This window comes from Myotis brandtii, unplaced genomic scaffold, assembly GCF_000412655.1.
Source record: "Myotis brandtii unplaced genomic scaffold, ASM41265v1 scaffold668, whole genome shotgun sequence".
Taxonomy (NCBI): Eukaryota; Metazoa; Chordata; class Mammalia; order Chiroptera; family Vespertilionidae; genus Myotis; species Myotis brandtii.
In genome coordinates, this window is record NW_005370597.1 from 4,475,375 (window position 1) to 4,499,034 (window position 23,660).

The 23,660-nt window shown below is 48.3% G+C and overlaps 1 protein-coding gene across 5 annotated transcripts in view; it reads right to left on the reverse strand.

Annotated features, from left to right (window-relative positions):
* Nucleotides 1–23,321, reverse strand: part of FGF1 (fibroblast growth factor 1 (acidic)) — a 106,301-nt gene extending 82,980 nt beyond the window's left edge. For 2 of the 5 annotated variants that reach the window (XM_005881100.2, XM_005881101.2), the window contains exon 1: nucleotides 22,923–23,321. The gene's annotated coding sequence lies outside the window, so the exon portion shown is untranslated. Of the gene's footprint in view, nucleotides 1–12,001; nucleotides 12,533–22,922 lie in introns of those variants that run through there. The other 3 variants (XM_005881094.2, XM_005881099.2, XM_014529112.1) reach the window with 3 other exon arrangements.
* Between the last annotated feature and the right edge of the window lie 339 nt (nucleotides 23,322–23,660).

The window sequence follows — 23,660 nt, forward strand, 5'->3', positions numbered from 1 at the left end:
TAGGAGGAAAAAGTTTCCCAACACTCAACTTACAAACTCAAAGAGCATCTGTTCACTTAATCATCTATCATATTTTTCTGACCCTCTGAACAGGCCCTGACAGTATTGAGATTAAATGAATATACTGATTTATTTCTCACCAGCCTGCTGTTTGTAAGGAAAACATACGTTCAAGAAATGTAGTCAACATGGTTCAGTGAGCACCTACTCTGTGCCAGCAGGGAATCTGTGTTAACAAACGGCGTATGCTACATGGGTCAGATTAGTTCCTCCTGTGGTCTCTGTTTTCGGGGTTATATATTTTTTACTTTGTTATATAAAACTGAGAGCAATTCAGAATTGATGCAGACAGTCCTGCTTTCTTTGCCTGCTTTGTTTTTATTTTAGGGTAGACAGTTATAAAACACAGCTGGCTAAATGGAAAGGAAGGCTACATTGCTTATGCAGCTGTGAACAACAGAATTTAAATATAGTCTCTCCACTCCAACAAACCTGGTTCTTGGCAAGAAAGGGAAAAAAGACTTAATTGTTTTTTTTTTAACACTTTAGACTTCAACACACACACACACACACACACACACACACACACACACACAAAGGTAATATAGCCAGAGCATATGTTGAGTGATTTTTAAATTCATTTCCCTTAGACCCCGCAGTGTAGGTTGGGAGGGAGTTGTCCAAAGCACTGTGCTTGTGAGGAAATCTCCCTTCACCTTCATAACAATAGTCATCAGTGTTTCTGAGCATCTGTTCCGTGCTGGGCAGGTACTCAGGAGAGCTGTAAGGTTTTTACCTCCTTACATCCTCTGAGGTGTGTGCCATTTACACATGGGGAGACGGAGGCTCCAAAAAATGAACTTGCCTGGGGCCACACACTGCTTAGAGGTAGGATTGGAATTTAAACCCAGTTGTATAACTTCAGGACCCATATTTTAGCCACAACTGAGATTTTTCTTAACTCACTTGCATTGTGATAGAATTGCACCAAAAATATATTTGAAAGGTGAGTAATGACAAGGACCTGAGAAAATGGGAAGTACTCTAAATGACATCTCTTAAGATGTAAGTGATACTGAAGGATACATGCAAGAAACATGCTAGTTGGCCTACCCAGGAGAACCCTAAAATTAAGTGTCTTTCTCCTTTTTGTATTTCAGTATATTGTTTAATGTTCTTTTGTCTTTGATAGTGATAAAGCTATGCATAAATGATTTGAGGATATTCAATACAGCATTATTAATAACTAGAGGCCTGATGCACGAAATTCATGCAAGAGTAGGCCTTCCTTTCCCTGGGTGCTGGCATCAGCTTCCCTCTGGCACCCGAGACCCTGGCTTCCCTCCCAGCCCCAGCTTCATCTGGAAGGTCATCCGGAAGGACTTCTGGTCTAATTAGTATATTATGCTTTTATTATTATAGATAGTGACTACAAACTGAATATCCAATAATAGAGAACTTACTAAATACATTAGAGAGGAATGTGCTGCCACTATTAAAATTTCTATCTTAGAAGAATTTTTAGAGGAATGGAGCCCACCCATGACATAGTGCTAAGTGAGGAAGTAAGTTAAAGTCTATAAATACAGTATGATTCCACTTTTTTGTATACACACACATATGCATAGATAGGGAGGTAGACAGACAGACAGACATAAAAAACACAAGAGGAATAACTGGAAAGGCATCAATATTACCAACATTTTAACAATGATTATCTCTGGATGATGGATACATTTTCATTTTTAAAAATTTCTTAAATTTTATTTTTATCATTGCTTACATTTCCTATGATGAAATATTACTTAAGTATGTAAAATAATTTTTAAGTAACACATTCTCATTAACAATGTCATTACATGTTGGATGATCTCCTTCAGGTCTTATCTGTGCAGGTTTAAAAACACAGTAGTGATGAAAGCAGACAGCAGCCAGGCCTGGTACATAGTGAGGCGTCGCTCCAGTGGAGGCCAACTGACTCCGCCTCTTTCACCACTGATGTCATTGACTTCCCTCTCAGCCTCAGCTCTGACATCAGTAAAAAGGATTAAGCGTGGTACCCACCTTATCAGCTTTGTGGAGGATTAAATGAATTACTTCAAGTAAAGTGCCTCAAAGTACACAACAATATTAGCTGCTATTATTATTATTGTTGTTGTTATTATTATTGTTATTACTCTATGTAGAATGGCTGCATTGCTGGATGAGTTCATGTTCCATCTCCTTCCTCCGGAAGAGCAATAGCACAGTTGTATTTCTCTTGGAGAGCAGGGACCACTGTTCAGGTCATTCGGGCACATACAGTCACCTGTGAGTTTTGCACGTAGGTGAGATCACTCAGTCACAGCCATTTGGCCTCATACCCCAGCCAAAGCCATAAAGGACAGAGAGAGCTGCCATGGTTCAAAGAGAAACTGGAGTGTTTATGCACCTTTAGAACACCAGGGGAGCCAACATTGGATAAAGATCTTAATTGTGTTTGGAAACCTAATAAACATGACTAGTTCCAGGCAATAGGATAGCTCCACTCTATTGCTTATCCTGGCCAACGCTATAACTCTGGGCCGGAGTGTTCTATTCTGTTTATAAGCGTGAGATACTGTGCTATGAGCTCTTTGGAAGGAGAATGTCTAGTAGCAGGCTAATTCCTGAGAGAGCCAGCCTGTTTCTCGCTGTGGCGCTGCTTCCTCCAGCCTCCGCCGCCATCACCTCCTTTCTGCATGACTCCCAGGTCTCCCAACTCATGTCTCTGCCATCCTCCTGCACTCTTAGAGTCAACCCTCTGCCCGAGACCAAATGAGGGTCTTCACATGTCAATCCTGGCATGTCCCCTCCGGATTCTAATCCCCCAATGGCTTTTCACTGCACTCAGAACACATTCCAAACTCTTTGCACACCTCTTCACCCCCATCTTGACCCCCCTCCCCCCGCCTTGCCCACTCTGCTTGAGGTATCCTGGCCTTCTGTTGGATTCCAGGACATACACTCATGTCCACTTCAGGGCCTTGTCACATGTTCTTCCCTCCACGAAGATTGCCTGCACCCCTCCTCTCTGCAGGCAGGGCGCCCCTCATTATCCTGGTCTTCAGTCTGTCACCTTAGAGAAGCTCTCTCTGTCCACCTATTTCTAACAGCTTCTCTTGTTCCAATGCCTAGTTTGTTACCTTTATAGACTAGATCTTATCACAATTTCTACTTATTTTATTTACTTGTTGGCTTACTGTGCGTGCGTGTGTGTGTGTGTGTGTGTGTGTGCACGCTTTGTCCCCTCTCCACTGCCCCAGTAGAATGTAAGCTCCTCTAGGGCAAGGACCATATCTGCCCTTTGTTTTTGAATTCTCGGGGCAGGGCCCCTCAAGGAGAAGGTGCCCAATAAATATGAAAGGAAGAGAGGGAGGAAGGAAAGCAGTCTCCAAAAAGGGGGCTACTTTTCCAGGCTGCCTAGTTTCCCGTGAGTGTGGGCAGTGTGTCCCGCTCAGGCCTAGCATTACTGTGCAAGTTTAAAAATAAAACCCTGGCTGGAGTGGGAAGCCTTTAAAGAGGATGGGAGAGAGATAATGAGAAACATGAGCGGCCAACGCAGGCCCAGCAGGATGTGGGACTGGCCAGGAAGGGAAAGGAACCTGACCAGGGGGAAAGTACTGACTTGGGGCTTTGATTGACGAATGTCAGATGTGCTTAGAGGTTGTTGTGTTGTTTTTTTTAAAGGTGTTCTTTACAATTCCTAAAACGGGGGCCTCTACACCGACATCTGACTGCCATGCCATCAGAAGAAGAGGGAGAGGCCTGGAGGTAACAGAGGTGACGCGGCCTGATTTGGCTCAGCCTGCCCTAACCTTCCCCAGGGTGCATCCCAGCGTGGGATCCAAACCTCCCACCACAGTGAAGCCCCAGCCAGACATCCCAAGGTGTAGCCGCCTTCCAAGGGCTTGGCTCGGTTCTGGGGCAGTGCAACGCGGGGAGGGTCGGGTCAATGGGTCACCAGAAACAACTCGGACATCGCCTTGGAAACGCTCTCCCCCACTCGCACTGCCTGTACTCGGACCCACCCAGAACCAGCTGTGTGCTTAACCCTCAGGCCTCAGTGGGAGGTGGGGAAGGCTCTGGGAAGGGTCAGATGGGTCGGGAAGAGGTCCACCTCCTTAACCCGAGACCATCAACCTTCAGACTTGACGTAGTAAGAGGTCTGGCGACACAGGCGAGCAGCAGGCTGACAACCCATTTCTGAGCCTGACCCTGGTGGTGCAGGGAGGGGCAGAGCTGAGTGTGGGGCTGCCAGCACCCCCTCTCCAGACTGTGACAGGGACCCCTGCCCACGCAGCTCTCTGTGCCGCTCTAGAAGCCAGGGGATCTGCTCATGGTCACCTGGTGCAGGGAATATTCACAGCCTCTAAACCAGTGGTCACCACCAGGTTCTCCCCACACCCGCAGCTATGTGATGGTCAGGAGGGCCACATAGGGAGGGAAGGAAACAAACAAGTACCTTGAGAGAGACAGCTGGAGCCTTCACACCACCTCTAGGGAACCTCCACAACCACCCCTGGGAAGGCACTCGCCACTCTCCCTAGAGAAGGAAACCAAAGCGCCAGAGGACCAGTTCCTTACCCAAGCGCACCCGGGGAGGGGCGGAGCACGATGCAGCCCACATGCTAAATGTCGGTGCAATTTCCACAACCCACAGCCGGCCATCCCTTTCATCCCAGCAGTCAGTTTTCAAATGATTTAAACTCAAAGCCCAGGGCTGGGGCCGGGGTGAGAGCCTGAAGAGCTGCACCCATCCCCCTGGATGGGTGGGTGGGAGTCCCAAGCCTTTCTGTGAGCCCAGGAAGAGAAGCCGGCTGAAGTTCACGCTGCTTTCCTTGGTGGTTGGAAACGCCTGCCGTTTAAAGCTGCTGCACAAGGAGCCTGTGTCTGCTCCGCGCTTAAACTCTTTAAGGAGCTTTTGCTGTTTTGCTAGTTCGAGGCTCCTGACATGAGGATTTTAATGCTGGAAAAGCACAGGCTGGTCATTGTCCCTTGGAACAAAAAAGACTAACAAGGAACAGCAGGGCAGTGGGTGACCTTCATGTCGCAGGATCTTTTTTTGGTTTTGTTTTGTTTTGTTTAAATGCATTCATATGGAGGCTTCCAAACAACCTTAGCCAGACTGCAAAGCTTGACAGTAGTCATGATAATTACTACTTTATTGATAAAATACTATGCGCTATGCATTGTGTACTAAAACATTGTGGGTGCTTTACCTGTCTTATCTCACTAAATTCTTAAACCAACCCTGTGGGAGAGCAACATCTAACACTGATAACATGACACTGACATGCATTATAGACTTCCCCTGAATCAACTCACACCTGTATCCTAGGGTTGTTCCCGTCAACAACCCTAGGATACAGGTGCCATATTATCTCTATTTTCTAGAAATGGAGAGGCTTTGTAACTTGGCCAGGGCTGTGGAGCTATTGAGTGCCAGAATTCGAACCCAGTCTTCCCCCAGGGCCCATGCTCTCAGTTCTATGCTGCCAATACATCCCACAGACCGTCACTCTGAAATCATGACAGGGTAATGGGAGATGGGTCAGAATTGGAACTGTCAGGAGAATTCCTGGTCTCCCCTGTCAGCTCTCTTTCCAAACTTGGCTGCTGCTTCCTGAGCCCTCAGCAAAGACATCCAGGACCGACCTGGGAGAAGGGCACCAAGTTTCGTGTGGCCAACCTAGTGGAGATTTTATCCTTGGGAAGAAGCTATTCTGAAGCCGACCTGCATCTCCATTATCACCTCAAACATCAAGAAACAAACAAACACAAAAACCCTCGGATGGAGGCGTTTAGGAGGAACACTGGCTCCTGTGGACACTGCCCTATCACTGCAGGCCAGGAAACCTGGCCCACTCCGACTGTGGCTCCTAACCAGGGAGGTGTTCTCCTGCTGTGTAGACTCCAGGGAGTGATTCTGGAATATTCTCAGCTTTCCCCCAGTTGCCAGTTTCTAAATTCTGATGGAAGTTCTGAGGAAGGACAAGAAGAGCCTCATTTTCTAGAAGCTCTTTATGTCCCCAGAGGTATCGGTACAGCACTTTGCACACATTGATTCATCAATGCCAACTGCCTCTGCTATTCCCATCAGACTGATGATGGGGGCGGAGGCGAGCCCTCTGTCTGCCTGAATGGGTGCGAGGGCCGGAACACCCTACATCAATGACTCCCTGCTGGGTTCTCGGCATCACTTCTTTGCCTTTGATGCCCATCAGCCACACTTTGGAAAAGAGGTTATTTTCAAGAAGGTGAGAAAGCTGCCAGGAGGCCTCTTTGGAAATAAGTTATTCATCTCTCAGCATGAATAATATAACTAAGCAGATCATGGTGTCCTGGGGGCTGTAGCTGCCATGGTCTGGCCCTCGCCTGCCCCTAGAGCTCCGACTACCCCCGCCCCCCCACACACACACACTCACACACACCTGCTTCCTTGGGGATGACACACTTCCTCACACCATGTAACCTTTGCACGTGCTCTTCCCTCCACCTGAAACAGTCTGCCCTCACCCAGTTGATGCCTCCTGACCTTCCAGATCGCACCCCTCCTCTCCAAAGCTTTTCAGACCCCCTGACTGGGTCGGGCCTTCTACATATGCTACTATGGACCACTCAGGAGAGTTACTGTGTGATTGATATTGGCAACCCCATCTGGCCTCAAACTTTCATTAGATTGGGACGAATGAAATTCTGGCACTCAATAGCTTCCAGTCTCTGTTGCAGCCCAGAGTTTAGCATGCTCCGTTGGCAACTCCATCTGGCCTCAAACTTTCATTAGATTGGGACTAACAGTTCCAGTCTCTGTTGCAGCCCAGAGTTTAGCATGCTCCCTGGCATGTAGGAGGTGCCCACAAAAGAGCTGAATGAACCTAAAGTGGTCATTAATGGCCCTCAAGTATCCCAGACTCCACTCTCTCTCCTCTTCCTCCTCCTGCCTCCTTTTTTTTCTTTTCTTGCCCTTCCTTCCTTCCTCTTCATCCTTTCTATTCATTCCTTCTTCCTTCCTAGGCCTTGGGCCTACCTGTAGCTCCAAAGAACATTGTTTAAGCCAACAGAAAAGCACTGAAAGTTAAAGAAAAAGAAAAGTTGCCACAATTTGGCATAATGCATTGGCCTTCAACTTCATCGCCCCCAAGTGAGGGACTAGAGAGAGAACCCAGGTTCCTCCTGTAGTAGTTTTCTGGGGCTGCCATAACAAGTACCAGAGATCCATCTTCTCCCTGCATCTTTTCACGTCATCTTCCCTCTATGTGTGTCTCTGTGTCCCAATTTCTACTTTTCAAACGGACACCAGGCATCCCTAATGGCCCCATGTAAACTTGATTACCTCTTATCTCCAAATAAGGTCACATTCGGAAATATTGCGGGATTAGGGCTTTAACATGAATTTGAGGGGGGACACCATTCAACCCCTAATACCTACCTTCCACTGCCCATTGCCCCAATCCTTTTTGACTTCCTGAATGAGGTAAAAGTAGGAAAACACGGGGACACGTCATCTTCTGAAGAAATTGCATGGGCGTCTGGGAACCGGGGTGAACAAGTTAGGAATGTGAACCGGAGAAACACCCACAAGTGAGAAAGAAGAGTTGACTGGACAAAGAACAAAAACTACTCTCAGAGACTAGTCTAGGGGCTGCACACCTGCGCCTTGGTAACCTGCCAGTCCTGAGTTCGTATCCCTGATCCGCCAGTCACTAGCAGTCAGACCTTTCCCCTCCCGTGTAAAATGTGGATAATAACAGCACCTCACTCACGGGATGGTTGTGAAGATGGAATGAGAGGATAGCATATGTGAAGGGCTTAGTGCTGTGCCGGGTACATGATAACTCAGTATGCAGTAGGTGTGCTGTCACTGTTATTATTATAAGTAGAGGTCTAGTCCAAGAAAAGTGGTAATTCAGGACAAAAGAGATGACAACAAAGAGGCTATCTGCTATGTATTCAGGCCACACGACTCTGTGTTCTCATTAACAGTATTGAAGACAAGGGAACCAGAACAACTGTCAGACCTGGGCGTCCACAATGGTGGTCTGTGGACCAAAGCATCAGAGACACCTCCCGCTACCCAGGAAATGCAGAATCCTGGGTCCCTGAGTAACCCAGCTGAATTAAGACTTCTATGGCAGGACCCAGAAACCTAATTTTTAAGCAAGCTTCCCTATGATTCTTATGCACATTGAAGTTTGAAAACCCCCAGACTGGACCACAGGTCCTAGAGGGGCAAAGGTGAGTCTTGTCCACTAGAAACCCCCACATCTACACAGCCCTAGTGCAAGGTGGGAACGCCTTTCGAATGGAGTCAGAGAAGTGGTCTTGAGCAATTATGCATAAAACAAATTTCTGTAAATCACATTTTGAATGTTCTACTTTGAGGGATTGCATTGGCAAGTCATTTATATCAGTGTAAACTTCACTGCACCCAGACACTAAGTTCTGGATTGTCTATTTCTCCTCCCTCCATAACTGGAGTCATCCAGTCTTGACCTCAGGCTTAGCTCAAGATGACCTCCTACCTTAGGCCTGAGGGATAAGGAGCTCTGGCCCAGCACCCTCTGTGCCTCTATCTCTTGTTAGGCACCATTTCCTCTCTTCTTGAACACCATCACTGTCTGGTTCAGGAGGACCTGAGGCCACCTTGCCTGCATTCATGTCTTGTTCCTGAAGACCTGGTCCCAAAGGCTGTAGGTCCTCAAGGTGGCGATTCTGCCCATGGGCCAAGCTGATGTCCTGTACCTCTAGGCAGGGCTTCAAATCCTGGCCTACTTTCTAGATCTTCAAATATCATCTGCTATTGAATTCCTGTCACCAAACTCCACCTACCTCTTAAGACACCTCCAGTGATTCCCCCAGAACACAGATGGCATACCGGTTAGGAACACAGCCTGGTGTGAGGTGTGGCTCTGCCACTTGGTAACTGTGTGACCTTAGGCAAATGGTCCAGCCCACCAAGCCTTAATTCCTGCAGCTACAACACCCCTATTTCATAGGGTTGTTATGAGAATTTGGTGAGGTCATACACGTAAAGTCAAGCACAGTGCTTGGCACAAAGCAAGGGCTCAAGAAACGCTGATAATCAGCAAATCTCCACACAGCACCTCCAGGCTGCCCAAAATGTGGCTCTAGTGGTCACTCACAGAGTGTCATTTTGGACTTTGGAACAAATCCACCTGTGGGCAGCCTTTTCAGTGCTCACCTTTTAATAATCTATATATATAAACACCTAATATGCAAATTATCCCCGTGGGAGTTCAACTGGTAGACCGATCGCTTGCTATAATGTGAGCTGACCACCAGGGAGCAACTCGGAATGAAGGGAGGCCCTGGCTGGCAGCTGGAAGGCCCAGATTGGCCCTGATCGCTGGCCAGGCCTAGGGGACCCTACCTATGCACGAATTTCATGCACCGAGCCTCTAGTAATAACAACAATAAACAATAATAACAAATACATAGTAATCACTATAAACTAGGCACTGTGCTAAGAGCATTACTTATTTGGTCCTTTCAACAACAAGGTTGGTATTTGATTACCCCATTTTACAGATGAGGAAACTGAGGCACGAGGTCACCAAACTAATAAGAGTCAGAATTTGAATTTGAACCTCAGAGAGTCTGGCTGCAAAATCTACACACTCAGCCGCTATGTTATGCTGCCTTTCTTAAATAATAAAATTTAGGAATCAAAATAATTAGTATTCACACTCTCCCTCTTCTCTCCCTGTAGGCCACTGGCCCGGTGCTTGTCTTTACTCCTATATCTTGGACACCTTCACTTCCCACCTGAGTTGGACATTCTGCCAGCCCAGCTCGTTCTCCCAGGTAGGTCCCCTCCCTTCTCTATGGTTGAGTGGGCTGGATGCTGTCACATCTTGAGTTGGGACACCTTGTCAGTACTCAATAAATATTTGTTGATTAGCAGATCCTTTCTTGAGGAAAAGATACTCATTCCCGTCCAATTTATGTGTCCTGTATAAGTGTTAAATTTACCTAAACCAGGGTATGTCTGTGGCAGAAACGACTGAATATTATATTTCCCATATCTTAAACCGAGGATATTGCCTTCGCCAGGCATGCCTGTTAGATGAGGACCTTCCACTCTGCAGGACCCCTCATCCGGAAGCTAGCAAGCACTACAGGGCTGGCTGCTCCATGAGCTGTAGTAGTTGATTCAGGGTCCGCAGAATGCTTGCCAGCAAAGTGAACCAGCACACACTCTGTCCTGGGATCAGACGTCTGTCTGTCCCTTTGCTGGCGTGGAAGGAGCATATGGGTGTCCATCCACCATCGTCACTGAAAATATGATCATCATGGTTGGTGCTGCCGTAAACTCAAACCACTTAACTGAATTCTGCTTCCTTAAATCCTTTTTTTTGAACCAGGCAAGCCACATATGGGTAAGTGCACACCAGATTTAGGAGGAGTTTACAAGAAGCTCAGTGTTTTCTCCCTTCATTTTTGTGTGTGTTAACTTCGCCGTTGATCAAGTACTTCATTTGCAAATCCATCTACTCCTGTAATAAAGGCAGGCCCTGCAGGAGAAGGGCAGCCCGCCAGCTGCCCTCAGCAGCAGGTTCGGTGATCTTGCCTTCAGACACACAATCTCAGAAGGGGACTTTCCTAGGAAGCCCTCAATGACCAACACAAAGAAAACAAAGGAAAAGGGAATTTGTGACTATGAATCACAGTCTGAACCAAAATCCACACTTGTTCACACTAATGACCCCAGTAAACAGCTGGCCAGCCCTTCGCTAGACACCGCTCTGCAAAGCCCATTTCTTTTCAGCCCTTGGCCACCCTCGGGCTGGCTCATCCCCACGCAGAGCCTGGCTCGCCCTCTGCCCAGACGCTCGTGTCCTCCCACTGGTGTTTGTGGAGTGAACTCATAAACAATCCAATCCCTGTAGCGAAGGGAAGGGAAAGTGCTAGTCACCAAAGCAGAAAGGAAGACACAGCAGGGGGGGTGGATAGACACAGCGAGAGAGAGCACCCTGCTTGCGATCTGCTGGGGCACAGAGAGAGCTCTTGGACCTGAGAGGTGGGATCAGGTGGGCGCCTGCCCTCTTGGGTCTCCGAAAAATGTGTACTTGGTCAAATGCCTGGAATTCCCACCCCAGTACCCGGAGGTCTGAATTTTTCAAGCGCTCCTGTCTGGAAGCCTTGCATACTTTGGTCATGTAATCGCGATGTGGGTGTGGCTTGGCGTACGTGCCAGAGAATGTGCCCACTGGCTTAGCCATTCCTGCTCCTTCTCTGCCAGTGCCTATCTCAAATGAGGATGTGATTTTCCCAGAAGATCAGAAGGCCAGGTGAGAAGTAATGCAGGTGACCGGTGGGGCCCTCAGAATACCACCCTATCGAAACACATGCAGATAATCCTACATGTCAGCCTGGTTTTATAGGAACAGGTTGATTACAATCTAAGGCGCCCACCCAGTGGACAAGCTTTCTGAGGCAGCTGAATTTCCAGGCTCCCTGAGTGGGTGAGTGGGACACACCAGGAGAATGCCAGCCACTCGCTCAGGCCACAGCTTTCGACTCTGCCAACCACAAGGGCCGCATCCAGCACTTTAAGTAAATGAGAACATTCCGCCCCCTCCAGTCACCGGCCCGGCAGCAGGGGGACGGAGATAATGGGGCAGCCTGGTGCAGGATCGTTTTGACAGTCTCTGAACTCCAAGTGCTGGTTTTACGTGCCGGTGCCATTGGCAGGCCCTCCCCCCAGAGCAGTCTGTACCACAGTTTACACCCAGCCAGAGGGGAGCCCCTGGGTGCTCACCTGCAGGCATGCTCTTTGCAGTGGTATCTGCTTAAAACATCGTACTGCCTTCATTTTCCCCTTTTATCTTCCCTCTCCATGGAGCCTTATACTTGCACTCGGACGGACACACACACACACACACACACACACACACTCACACCCTCACATTTGGATATAACCTGCTCTTGTTCCCCAGAACAGAAGCCTGATTCTTACCTGAGGGCTTGCAGGCTGAGGGCTGTGCCTCTCTCCCTCCGAGGGGAAGGGAATCCGCCTGGCGTCCTCTGCTGTGTTTGTCACTGTCACTGCGCTGCAGTGCTTCCCTGGCAGGCTCAAGCCGGCTCGCTCTCTCTCTCCCTCTCTCTCTCTCTCTCCCCGCAGTTCTGTGTGGGGAGAGGGAACGGGCCGTGGCATGCACACCAGGTTGCTGGTCCGCCTCCAGACACCATGCCACAGAGCCGGCTACCAGTCCACGGGGCTGTGTGGGAGGCAGGGAGGCAGTTGGGGGGCGGGGGGACCTGAGATGTCAGCCTTTGGGTCTCTCCCTGGCCTTGTTTATCAGCAGAGGGGACCTGCCTTTAGACAACCACCCACAGAAACGCACACAGAGCTCTAAGCGCTCCCCACTCTGGACAGCTAGCAGCAGGCCCAGGAACGCGGAGCTATTGGCCAGCAGGGAAGGGAGGCCGAGACAGCAGACAGTGGCAGCAACCATCCGGGTGTTGTTTTAGCGTGGTTTGTCTAGGGGCAAATGGCTGCACTGAATGGACTACTGGCCCGTCTGAGCAGAATCCTGTTTATTTTGAGGCCTCGGTTGCCAGGGAAACAGAAGTCGCGGCTCTGAGATGCTTCTCTGGAATCAGAGGGCTGCTCTGTCATCTGGCATCGCTGCACAGGGTGTAGGTGTCTGTGTGTGGCAGAGTGTGTGTGTCTGTCCGTCTGTGGCATTCCCAGAGCCAAGCCTTGCAGAGGATGTTTTGCAAAGCCACGCGAGGCAGTGGCCATCTAGGTTAGGGCTGCAGAGAGAATATTCCGCACCAGTGGTCAAGCCTGTCCCTGCTGCACCAGGCGGACCGTCAGGTGAGCCCAGCTGCAGGGGTGGAGATTTCTTCAGAGGACCATGCACACCATCGTTATGCCATGGCCAGGAATGGGGTAAGAAAGGCAGGAAGCGGCCTGTGCAAATCACTCTTTGGCTAGGAGGTGGGGACTGAAGATGGGCTGAAAGGCATGGACCAGGAAGTGTCTTTGAAGAGACCAAATGGAAACAGGATGAAGGGTCCCCTCCTTGTTCATGTGAGCCTGCAAATGGCTGCACCGAACGGACTACTGGCCCGTCTGAGCAGAATCCTGTTTATTTTGAGGCCTCGGTTGCCAGGGAAACAGCAGGTCGCGGCTCAGAGATGCTTCTCTGGAATCAGAAGGCTGCTCTGTCATCTGGCATCGCTGTACAGGGTGTAGGTGTCTGTGTGTGGCAGAGTGTGTGTGTCTGTCTGTCTGTGGCGTTCCCAGAGCCAAACCTTACAGAGGATGTTTTGCAAAGCCACGGGAGGCAGTGGCCATCTAGGTTAGGGCTGCAGAGAGAATATTCCGCACCAGTGGTCAAGCCTGTCCCTGCTGCACCAGGCGGACCGTCAGGTGAGCCCAGCTGCAGGGGTGGAGATTTCTTCAGAGGACCATGCACACCATCGTTATGCCATGGCCAGGAATGGGGTAAGAAAGGCAGGAAGCGGCCTGTGCAAATCACTCTTTGGCTAGGAGGTGGGGACTGAAGATGGGCTGAAAGGCATGGACCAGGAAGTGTCTTTGAAGAGACCAAATGGAAACAGGATGAAGGGTCCCCTCCTTGTTCATGTGAGCCTGGGAGGTGTGAGTGTGAGAGTTGTGTGTGTGCGTGCGTGTGGGCAAGCCTCCCCACCTGATGAGTCAGACAGACAGGTACAGCTTGACCTGTTGGAACTGGAAACATGCTCTCTGGCCTCTCCCTCCTCCGGGAAGCTGGAGGTGGAAGCTTGTCCTCCACACTCATCAGGGTCACCCGGGAGCCTTTCCTGTGCCCTCTGCAGGGCTGAGCCTCGGAGAAGCTCGTCTCACCTCCTGTGACAGAGAGCTAGAGGCACACCCATCACGTGACTGGGATCGTGATGAACAGCAGCTCTCCTAAAAGGGACCTGAAGGAGCAGAAAAAGGTTGTTTCTCCAAACTTTATTAACTGGAACCTCCATGAACTGCCAATTACTTCCACATAGTCAGGTACTGACAGTTTACTTTGAAAAATAATAATCTTGCCCTGGCCGGGTGACTCAGTTGGTTGGAGCGTTGTCTTATGCACTGGAAGGTCGCAGGTTCGATTCCCGTCAGGGCACATACTCAGGTTGTGAGTTCGATACCCGGTTGGGGTGCTTATGGGAGGCATCCAATCAATGTTTCTCTCTCGCATCGATTATTCTCTCTCCCTTCCTCTCTCTCTAGAATCAATGAAAAACATACCCTCAGGTGAGGATTTAAAATAATAATAATCTCCCTGAGTCTCTGCATGATTCCCATGGGCCTTCTGAATGATAGAAAGATAAAAATATTTCGGATAATTGTCTTCTCAATATTGGAGAATTATGCTGCATTGGTGTGTGTGTGTGTGTGTGTGTGTGTGTGTGTGTGTGTGTGTTAACTCTTTCACCACGTGGAATGATAGATTTTTAAGTGAGGAAACACCCTAAAAGTCCGAGGCCAGGTTGAGTGTCCCCAGGGTGCACCCCTGGTTAAAGTCCTCCCTGTGCCTGAAACCAGGTTAACACCCTTGAACCCGCCCACTCTATGGGGTTGACCATTCTTGGGCAACTCAGCTCTTCAGGACTTGGAATTTCCTCCCTCTTCACAGAGATTAACAAGATGCTCGTAACCACGTCTTCCCTGCAAGCTGGCAGGATTATTGTGACAATCAAACGTGCTAAAGTGTGAGAGCACCTTGAAACTGCAAGGCAGTGTAAATCATTACTGCAGTTTTGTTTCTCCATTACGTGCAGCTGCGAGATGCTGTTAAACACAAACAAACTGCGCAGCTCTTGGGCAAAGGATCGCCCCCTCGCTACAGAGAGAAGAGAATTTCCTTACTGCATATCAGGTGTTCCTGTCCAAATGCTGGGAAAGAATGGCGCCTTGGGTCCTTAAAGTATTTACTGTAAGAGAATTCCCTTCAGTGTTGAAATTTCTTAAATTGCAGTTTAACATCCCTCAGGTTCCCTATTTATTTCAACTTCCAGGTCAAGTATCTAGATTTATCTTTTCAATAATATACATTCAGATGGTTTGAGTCATGAAATATGTTCATGCTTTTTGGCCTCACGGTTATTTAGTGTGGGAAGGGACATGGAGGTTGCCTAGTTTAAAAGTCTGGCCTCAGAATAGCTCCAGCTCCGGGCCAAGAAATAGTCGATTGAAATAATAGCTGTGGAAGCCATGTATTAGGCACCCACAGTACGCTAGACCCAATACACAGAATGTAACAGAAACCCCATCTTCCCTCAAAGTTCTGAGACCACTTTTAATGACCTTTCTGCTGTGAATAAAACCTTATAATCAAGTCCGCTAGCGCTGCAGAGGCTGGGTCTGAGCCAGGAAGAAAAGGACAGATTTGGAGGACCAACAAAAGTCCTAGTAGAAGCCCGGTAGGTTCATCCACAGAGGTGTGGCCTTGGGCGAGTCATCCACGTCTGAGATGTGGCCGCTGCCGAAGGTGAGACTTTGTCCTTCCGCATCCTAAGAGATTGACTCACTCCCAAGCATTTCCACAGCTGCTATTTTAGAAAGTGGCTCTAACCCTCTCATAAGCACTTCAGAAGGATAATAAAAGAGGATGTGGCATTTCCACGATTTTACTTATTCTGGGCTCAGTGCCTCTGAAAATCAAGGACATAAAACAATCATTTTTAAATTTTTTTGTTATTAATCCTCACCCAAGGATATTTTCCCCCTTGACTTTTAGAGAGAGTGGAAGGGAGGGGTAGAGGCAGAGAGAGAGAAACATGGATGTGAGAGAGACATCGATTGGTTGCCTGCCTCTCCCCTGCACTGGACCCGGGTGGGGATCTATCCTGCAACCGAGGTATGTGCCCCTGATTGGAATAGAAACCGAGACCCTTCAGTCTGCAGGCCAACACTCTAACCACTGAGCCAAACTGGTCGGGGCAGATGACCACTTTTTAACTGCACCAACAAGAAAAAAGAATCAGAGCATGAGAGAATCAGCAGGGTTCAACATGTCCCCAATAAATACATTTTCTTTCTCTCCAGGTATAACATATATAAGCCCTGGCTTCTTGTCCTTGGATCTTAAAGCTGACATTCAATATTCGCTGTAAAATTTCTCCTTTGTTCATCCTGTTTACATAAGTGATACAGTTAGGTGGAATGCACACCAGACACAGTGCATTTTCCTTCTAATCTCATTTGACCTTGATGGGACTCAACAAATCCGCATCAGCTGACAGGAGAAATCAGACGCTGCGTGCCACTCTCTCCCTCCAGCGAAGGATTTCTTCTGTTTATGCCCAATCATGCAATTAGATGAAGGGCACGCTGGCCTCCTGGTGAACCAGCCACCAAGAAGAAGGAGGGGAACGATCTGACAAACAGGCAGAGGGAAATGCAGCAGACGTCCACGGGAAACTGTAGTAGTTGCCCAAGGAGACCTCATAACCGCAAATATCACCGGAGCTGCAGGGCTGACACGGGGTCCAGCGGTTTCCAGTGGGAAGATGCCTCGCCCTGTCCCCATTATAATACAAGAACAGGAGTCACACCACTCTGTCAGCCCGACTCTCCATCACCCTGTGGGCAGGATGCTTGCAAAGGTCACACCCATGGGAGGTGGGATTCCTCTCTCTGACATTGATCACCCATCACTTATTCTATGTTTCCCTCTATCTCAGTTTTTCAATCTTTATTTTAAAATATTTTATCTTTAAAGAATAGTAATGCGTTGTGCACATCATAAAAATGTACAATACACTGAAAGGTATAAAACGACCCTCACTAACCCCCTTTTCCCCAAAGGTAACCACTATTAACTTTTTTTTTTCTGGATCCTTTCAAGGGAAAAAAATGTCTTTGTACTCCTGAATGTGCATATGCTTAAAAACAATTTCCTATGCACAATGTCCTGCACTGCTGTTTGTTTTTCATTTAATAATGGATCTTTGCACATTGGTCGAGTGCATCCAAGCACCAACATTCCTTGTCTTAATTATTGCAATATCCTCCCAGCTGCCTTCCCTGCTTCTACCCTTACCCCCTACAGTTCATTCCAGAGGGATCCTGCTAAAAGGTAAACAGATCATGTCCCTACTTGCTCAAAACTCTCCAGTGACTTTCCCTTGCACTAAGAACAAAAGCTGAGCTTGCTACCACCACCTGCCTCTCGAAGCCCATCCCCTGCTCACCCCTTGCTCATTGTGCTCAGTCACCCTGCTCCTCATATAAGCCAAGCATGGTCCTACCTCAGAGCCTTTGCACTTGCTATTCCCTCTGTCTACAGTGTCTGCATTTATTTTCTGCCCCTGAATTCTTTGCATGGCTGGCTCTTGCTTACCACTCTGGTCTTGTTTTAGACCATCTCTTCCCTGACCACCTGTTCTAAATTAGCCCCTCTCCACTGTCCTTCACATAGATCTTTTCCTTCATAGATCCTACTACTATCTGAAAATTACTGTATTCGTTCCCTCTGTCTAAAGTGTCTGCATTTATTTTCTGCCCCTTAATTCTTTGTATGGCTGGCTCTTGCTTACCACTCTGGTCTCGTTTTAGACCATCTCCTCCCTGACCACTTGTTCTAAATCAGCCCCTCTCCACTGTCCTACATAGATCTTTTTCTTCATAGATCCTACTACTATCTGAAAATTACTGTATTCAGTTATTAGTTTTCTGTCTCCCCCTACCACACACACACTGGGATGTAAACTTCATGAGGAGACAGGAATTTTATCTGTCTTATCACCATTATAGTCCCAGTCCCTAGACCAGTACTTCTCAAACTCGAATGTGCATCAGAACCAACTGGATTGCTGGACCCCAACCCCAGAGTATCTAATTCAGTAGGTCTTAGGTGGGCCTGGGAATCTGCATGTCTAACGAGTTCCCAGGTGATGCTGATGTTGCTGGTCCAGGGACCACGCTTTGGAACCACCTGTCTAGATAGTGCCTATTAGACACACAGTGGGTGTTGCATATATATTTGTTACACGAAGGCATGGGTCTGAACATAGGATCTGCCACCTTCTTTGTAGGGGCATTTCTACTTTGTAGTTCTATTTCCACTTTCATATTTATTTATACATTCTTTGTAATAGGAGGCCCCCAGTTTTTTTCAGCTCCATTGATTTGTCAGCAGATGATTAGAAACCTACAGTTTGGTTCACGGGGAGCCAGTTAGAGTTGCATCTGGTTCTCCGTCTCAGTAAAATGTCAAACTGAAAGGTGGTGTGACCCTCACCTGACACGTGACAGAGAACTTGACCCAGGACTCATCGATCAGGCCTCCCCTGAAATTGTTTAACAACAGATCTGTTGGCTCGGACTCTGTGTCAGTCGCTGGGAGGTGCTCAGCTGGTCTACATGGACCCCAGGTTATGAAATACAGAGAGCACGGTGGCTTTTTGTGAGTCACAAAAACACCCTTGAGACTCTCACAAGGTCTATAACCCTTTCCCTGTGTACAAACTTTCTCTCTCACTCACTTTTTTTTCTTACATTTAATTTCAGAAAGTTATAAGGCACCCTAAACTCATTTTAAGCCCACATTTAAAATTCTCACTCTAATCATTAGTTAGCTATTTGGCGAAACAACAACACATGCACAAAAAAACCTGGATCCCCCATTTGTTGCTTAAATTCCCGAGGAATTGCAGCTTTAACTATAATAAGACAAACCTTAAAGGAAAATATTACAGAAAAGCATGAGAGGAACTCATCGTTATCATTGTCGAATGGGGAATGCTTTTGGAAGCATGATTGGAAACCCAGAAATGGAAATAGAATAGTGAGACTGAGGCCATAAAATTTTAAATGATCTGTACAAAGAAGAAGGCAAAAAACTCCCCCTAGTTTAGACTGTGGAGAAATCTATGGATCCAATGTTTCCCATCTATATATTTTCCACCTAAAGTGTCTGGGTGGCCTGTGGCCAACTCGGTGAGTCAAGACATAAGCTCATCAGGGCAAGCAGGGTGAGACCACATCTTTCAGTGAAGCCCTGTCACTGGGTTCATGATCTCATTAGCCATGGTTTGGGTTTTTCACATCTTTATTGTGATATTCATATACCATGCAGTTCACCCATTTAAAGTATACAACTACGTGGTCTTAGTATATTCACAAAGTTGTACAGCCCTCACCACTAGTTTTAGAAGATTTTTGTCATCCCCAGAAGAAACCCCAGGCACATTAGCAACCATTCCCCATTCCCCGCTCCAGCCAGACCCAGGCAACCACTAATCTACTTTCTGTCTTGATAGATTTGTCTGTTCTGGCCATTTCAGATGAATGGAATCATACAGCCTGGGTTTCTTTCCCTTAAAAAGCATAATGCCCTTAAGGTTCATCTGTGTTGCATCATGTATCCAAACGTCCTTCCTTTTTATTGCTGAGTAACATTTCATCGCATGGATATGCCACGTTTTATTTATCCACTCCCCAGTGAATGGACATTTGGCACCTCTCCTCTGGCTGTCATGCATAGCGCTGCTAGGAGCATCAGTGTGCAAGTTTTGGTGTGAGCATGTTTTCATTTCTCTTGGGTTTAGCAGTGGTTTTCTTCTTAAAGATTTATCCAAAGAATGGTTCTTACTTTTGGTTTTCACTTGTTTCTATTATAACCCCCAGGAGAAGCAAGCAGGCTTGGATCCTAAAGACTCAGAGCTCCTCTATCCCCAGTCCGGGCCCTTCTCTGCTCCTGTGTGATCTGGATGTGACTCAGTCTCACGGCGACTCAGTTGTGAGCACCAGCACTGGGACCCTCTCACGGGATATTGTGAGGACTCCCGACATCAATCAGATAGGATCTGCTCTTGAGAAGATGCTCACCCACAGGTTAGTATGCAGATACCCGCTGCACCACAGGTGACTGCACCAGCCTTGAGGCCAGTGTCTGGGTGTAGAGGCACAGATAGTATAAAAAATCATTGACCATTTTCTCAAGAGTTTGGCTTTCTTTGATATCAGAATTTGGTTGTTTTCAGAATCCTGCAAGCCACCTCGGAGGAAGGCCTCCTGCCTGGTCCCCCTGGTCTGGGGGCAGGAGAAAGGTCAGGGTCATGCCTAATGATGGGCAGCCAGAGGGGCAAGCCCCCATTCTAAGGCCCACACTCCAGCAACTATTTCCCAAAGACTAGTCTACCCTCATCTAATTAAAAAGCACCTGCTCTCTACAGACCCCGGAGGCACCTCCTTTTGTACAGTCGCTGTGCTCTTGACCTTCTTGTTGGCTCTGGGGTAGGGTGTGACCCTGCACCATTGGGTACATCTAATAAGGACCCCTTGTAGAGGCACTGGGAGCACAGGTGGCAGAAGAGGGATCTAAAGTATGTGAGCTCCCCCATGCTTCCTGACCAATCATTTGTGCCTCTTGCTCTTTAAAAGCAGACACCAGGAAGCTCCACTGACAAACATGTAAATGATTAATTTAACAGGAAATGAGATGGCAGGCATGCCTGGGCTCTAACTCCCATGTCACCAGTTACTAGCTGTATGATCTAGAACAAGTCTGTTCTCTCAGACTCAGTCTTCCCATCCAGTAAATGGGAATAATAGCAGTAATTGCCTGTTAGGGTCATTGTGAGGATTATCTGACACAATGCCTATAGGGACTCCAGCATGCCTTCAGAGTTCAATCAATGTTTGCTGTAATTATCATATTACTTTTTAAATCAGAATTAAGGACCTCAAGAAACCTAGCCATCCTCTCTAAGCTGTTCAGTAAGGCAGGTTTTCTATTGCCCAATTAATTGGAAGCACTTAATCGGGCACCAACTATGCGTTAGACACCACAGAGAGGGCTGGGGGCGAAATTTAATTTTCCCTCAGAAATGTAAAATTCAAGCTGCGAGAGAAACTTAAATGCATGAAGTTCTTCACGAACATGTGCACAGATAATGCTGAGAGTCAGTGCCGTCCTGCTCAGAGAGGGAGACAGCCGAAAAGGCAGGCAGGCCCGATGAGGCCTCAGGGAGGCAGCACCCCTGCCCTTGAAAGGCAAGATGGGTTCACAGCAGCAGAGCAGAGGGAGACAGGAGTGGGGAGGGGAGACCTGCGTGAGCACAGGGTGTCCAGTGGGTCTGGACATGGTGTTTGACCTGGGGACTGAGCCACAGTCACTTCCCACTGCCAGGGGTCTCCCGCAATGCCATGCCCTGGGTTCTTCTACTTACTGTTCTGATCATTGTCCTTACATTGCAACCCCTGCCACTAAGAAGTGTGTGAGGCTATAAGAGAGAAAAGGAGGAGGAGCTGTGTTGGGAGAGCTTTGACTCTTATTTTATTTTAAATATATTTTATTGATTTTTTACAGTTGTGTTGGGAGAGCTTTGACTCTTATTTTATTCTATTTTATTTTAAATATATTTTATTGATTTTTTACAGAGAGGAAGGGAGAGGGATAGAGTTAGAAACATCGATCAGCTGCCTCCTGCTCACCCCCCACTGGGGATGTGCCCGAAACCAAGGTACATGCCCTTGACCAGAATCGAACCTGGGACCTTTCAGTCCACAGGCCGACGTTCTATCCACTGACCCAAGCTGGTTAGGGCAAGAGCTTTGACTCTTAATGGAGACCATCGCACAGAGCAGCAGAGACACAGCCTTGGCTGTCCTGCCCCCTTCTCCAAGCCCAGCACCTTCAGCATCTGTGGGGACCCAGCCCTTCATGGCCTTCAGTCCATGTGGTTTTGGGACAGGGATGACTACAGCCCCAGGGAGGGATGGGCACAGTACCCACACTGGTTCAGTGAAATGTGCCCCTGAGACGGTAGCTAGAACTGCTGTAGAGTGGCCGTGCCAGTAGGGTGTCAGCCTGGACTTGGCTGCCAGCCATCTCGCCACCATGATAGATAAGTCTTCCTGGGAATAGAATAGGACACAGGGAAGCGAAGCCAAAAAATGGGGAAAGATGGATGCGAGATGCCACTGTCTGCGCAGCTGGATCTTAAAACACCAGAGCCCTGGCCATTTCAGTCACACAAGGGGGAACATTTCCCTTTTGTTTGGCCTACATCCCCACAGGCTAGGTTTCAGTCCATTGTTACTAAAAGAATCCTGACTTATTCAGGCAGTTGTCTTGTTCCCACCAGCATTGTGTTGGCCTATCCCTAGCGTAGACATTTGTAGTCCATAGCCGAGGGGCGGTGTGCGACCAGGAATAATGGTACCTGTGTACGAGTGATGGAGACCTCTATACATGTCCCTAAATGCGCAGCGGTACATGTCACGTGTTTGGGAGTGTGCAGATGTGAGAAGGAGAAACCAAGACTCTGCAAAATATCTTTCTCTTCTTTGTGCTTTGACTCTGCGTATAGAATAATTCTCCCTAAACCTTTGATTTAGTTCCTCTTGTTCTCAAACAAAAAAGCATTCCTTGGATCTGTTAGGTAGGTTTTGCGGGGCCCTGAGAAGCCAGGAAGAGATGGAGAAGGGGCTGAGGGGAAAGGAAGCTCCACATACCCCATTTCCGTGTTTTCCCCTTTTGCCCAATTACCACGAGTCAGCTGGCATCCCTTCATTTCCTACTTCATGCAGGGCTTTTAAACACGAAGCATTAACTCTCCTGTAATGGGATTTGTCTAACGATTTCCTGCGAAACGTCTTCGTGGGTCTCAGCAAAGATAATTCACTCGGTAGGAATCGCTTCCTGCTTCCCCCGCTAAGAACTAGACCTACCCCATTCTTTCCGGGAGCAAATGGGCCTCCGACTGCAAGAAGGGAGTCCAGGGATATTTACTCCAGCATCCATCACGGACTCAAGCCTGCCGCAGAGACTCAGATCGGGGAGGAGAAGGGGGAGGGGGTGGGGAGAGCTTTCATGCTGAGGCAAGCCTGAAGCCAGGCAGAGTCCAGGGCAGTCTGAGCCCCTTGGAGAAACGGATGTACTCACCTCTGTGCTTTGGCTCTGGGGCACTTTCTCTCTGGGGCCAGGGCAGCCGCAACAGTCTACAGCGGCCACCCTGTCCTACCAGGAGCAGGGCAGGCCGGCCGCTGCAGCAGGAAGGGAGTTTCCATTCGCCATCAGAAGGGAGTGTCCGTCAACAAAAGGAGGATTCGAGGCTGTTGGATCGCTTGTCTTCTCCCTCCTGCTCCTTCTCTGGTGTGAGTGGAGCTCAAGGGAGCCCCAAGAGATGGGCTGGGTGCCAGCCACACGCCACACCCTCCCCGGTACAGGTTGTTTTCCCTGTCTCGGAGCCTGGAGAGGAGGCGGCAGAGGGGTCCCCAGGCCACCCTCCTGGGGTGCCTGTTGGTGCGGCCGATGCTGGTGCACCCACGGGAAGCCCAAGGACAAGCACTTGCGTATTTATTTCTCCCCCTCCCATGTGATCTTATTTTTGGACTGGACACGAGAGCTATTTGGGGGCTGGCCAGCTGCCAGGTGAAAGGACAGTTATCTCGTCCAAGTTGTCTCCATGCCCCTCGGAACTAGTCCCTGGTACCTTTCCTCACGTTAGGCAGTGGGGAGGGGTCTCGCTCGGAGCCTTACTTTGAATATAGCCAAGCAATTGGCCCAAATGTCTAACTTTATTTCCACTAGTTTACCCCCCGCTTGGAGGTTTCACAGAAGTGCAGTGAACAAAGCAATTGCTTTTATGCCGGAGGTGGCGACACGTCATCTAGTCCACAT